Source organism: Zonotrichia leucophrys, chromosome 1 (genome assembly GCF_028769735.1).
Source record: "Zonotrichia leucophrys gambelii isolate GWCS_2022_RI chromosome 1, RI_Zleu_2.0, whole genome shotgun sequence".
Taxonomy (NCBI): Eukaryota; Metazoa; Chordata; class Aves; order Passeriformes; family Passerellidae; genus Zonotrichia; species Zonotrichia leucophrys.
In genome coordinates this window covers 78,556,868-78,559,433 of record NC_088169.1, presented here as the reverse complement: position 1 = coordinate 78,559,433, position 2,566 = coordinate 78,556,868, and the positions used below count along the sequence as shown (strand labels likewise).

Sequence of the window (2,566 nt, the reverse complement as noted above, 5' to 3'; positions counted from 1 at the left end):
CATGTTGTGGCTTGTTTACCCACGCCACACATCAGCCTTGGTCTCATGAAAATAACACTGCATGCTCTGGCTGGATTTTCCTTTTATTTATTTTTATTTTAAATAAAATTGAAAATAATTGAAGAGCCTGTCGTTTAAACTGCCATCAGTAAGCTTGTGGCAACAGCGTGTTGAATGGACAGCCTGATTCACACATCCTGAAGTCAGTGCCTTGGCTTCCCTGCCTGCCTGCCCTGGGGGCGTTTTGGGGCAGTGCCTGCACTTTCTGCAAAGGTCTGCAGAAATGGGGCCATGCTGTGTGTCTGAGGCAGCAGTAGCTGCCTCTCTTCTGTCCTGCACATTTGTAAGATTAATGTGGATTTCCTAAGAGATGGGACAGATATTTGCTCTCTGTAAAGTTAACGTACCAGGGGAATTCACAGGAAAAATGCTCTAAGAATCATCACTCAATGTAAGTGAATTCTGGCAACAGAAGCTTTATTACTGCCATGGCTCAGACAGATGATGATGTTTTTCTAAGTAAATGCTTTCTTTCTGAGTGTCCCATTACCATTAGGAGAGGATCCAGCTCCAGAAAAGGGAGGGATTTCTTACTCTCCCAGTGTGGCTGGTACCATGGAGCTGATGAGCCTGAACTGACCTCTGTGGTCACTTCAGCAGCCCTCCTGCGCCAGGCCTCAGTGGTCCACTCTTAGGGGCATCTCACTGGCCTGCAACAAGCCATGCTCCCTATCAACTGCACACTGAGGACCACTGATAACCTTTTGCTCCATTAAACAATATTTTCTGTATCTGGATGATGGCTTTTATGAGTCTTCCAGGAAGCCCAGACACTGCAGTAGATTCTGAAACGTGTGACCTTGCTTGGCTACTGCAGTGGCTTTTGCTTTTCCAGCAAATGCACCTCGTGAAAATGGGGCTTATTTGGCTCAAGCTCATGATTAATAGCATAAGCATCCCTCAGGCTGTGCTATATGTGTTGCTGAGTCTTGCCCCATGTTCTGCCTCTCTTGTAGCATGGGACAGCTCATCTCTGAAAATCAGTGCAAAGCTGAGGGATGAACCCCTGTGAACACTGCAGGGTTTAATTTGGGAGTTATTGCTATGTTGTGCTCTTCTTGTCTGCAGATATTTAACAGTAAATACTGCGGCAAGCTTGCCCAGCTGAAGATTAGCAAATCAACACTTCACTAGGGTCACCCAAGAGTGGCAGAGCAGGGATAAGAGCTCCTGTCTAGACTTCAAAAGCTCTTCCCTGATCCCTGGGCTGCTGTCTCTCTTAGTTGTACAGGAATCAGCCTTTTTATCTTTTAACACAATCCGTCATGAGGGCTGAACTTCTGATTCCTGATTTCTACTCTGTAACAAGCCTTGGTATCCTGATGAGATGCTAGGTCCCCAGGAGTTGCCACTTGCAACCATTTCTGCACCATCCCACCTTGCCCTTTCTTCCTTGCACTCCTCTCCTGGCCTGAAAATGAAAAGCATAATAGGAACAAGTATGAAACTATGTGTAAGTTACTCTTTAACCTCTCCTGTCCTGAAAATGAAAAGCATAATAGGAACAAGTATGAAACTATGTGTAAGTTACTCTTTAAATAAAGTACCATAAAAGGATATTTCAAAAGAAGGAATATTTCAAAATAATCGCATACACCTTTCTGCAGTCTGCTTGGTAAAGGCAAACCAGTCAAGTACAAGAAAAACACAGCTCTGAAGGAGAATATGGGTATTTTTGATCCTGTATGAAACAAAAAAAAAAAAAAGGTGAAGTTTTATATCTGTATTTGACAGTACTGACCATGAGCTGTGTTGAGAGGATAGGGGTACATGGTAGATTGCTCAGGTGACCTTGCAGCTAGGAATGCCAAGGCCCCAAGGAAAATAATGTGGAAACCTGACAGTACCTGTGTCCCTGTGTAGCGTGTCTCTGCAGCCCAACACTTTGGGCTCCTTCATCCAGCAAGGCAATGGAATGAATTTACTCTTTGTATTTCAGCTGTGGTTTTTTTGGTTGCTCTCAATCACCTGTCTGTGTTGATTCACACAAGCTGTGATTTATTTTTGCATTTGTATGTAATTATCATGGAGTTACAGTCCCTGAGATGATTAATTCCTCCACTTGTTATCTGTGCTGACAGTCAGACAAGGTGGCTTCTGCTGTCACCAAAGTGCAAGGTTCATATCAAGATCCAGATCAACAGCTTGCCTATCCAGAGTTGCCATCAGGACCTCAGGAAAGTCAGACAAGGGGTAAGGTGCCTCTGGGCTCCTTGTGTAGACACTGGTGTGTTTTCTGAGTTATGCCACACCTGAGTGCCTTCACACATAACTCTGTTGCTCAGCACATAGTACAGGAGACTCCATCCAGGTGACGGCTTTGCACTTTAGTTCTTCTGTATACTGTTGAGGAAATGTTTTTGCAAATATTTTACCCTTGTATTTTGTCTTTGAGGATCTTAAAAAAATAAAAAAATGAATGTGAATTCAGAAAAAGCAGGGTTAAAAGCAACAGTGAAGATGTGTTTTCTGTTAAGAGAATTTTCTTCTCTCCCCTGTAGGTTTT

General features: G+C 43.5%; 1 long non-coding RNA gene across 1 annotated transcript; it reads right to left on the bottom strand.

Moving 5' to 3' along the window:
* Positions 1-398: 398 nt before the first annotated feature.
* LOC135458706 (uncharacterized) lies at positions 399-2,305 on the bottom strand. The gene is made up of 3 exons (XR_010442917.1): positions 1,908-2,305; positions 1,658-1,741; positions 399-1,471 (listed from the first exon to the last, which is right to left on the bottom strand). It is a non-coding gene; the product is annotated as an uncharacterized LOC135458706 (long non-coding RNA).
* Positions 2,306-2,566: the final 261 nt, after the last annotated feature.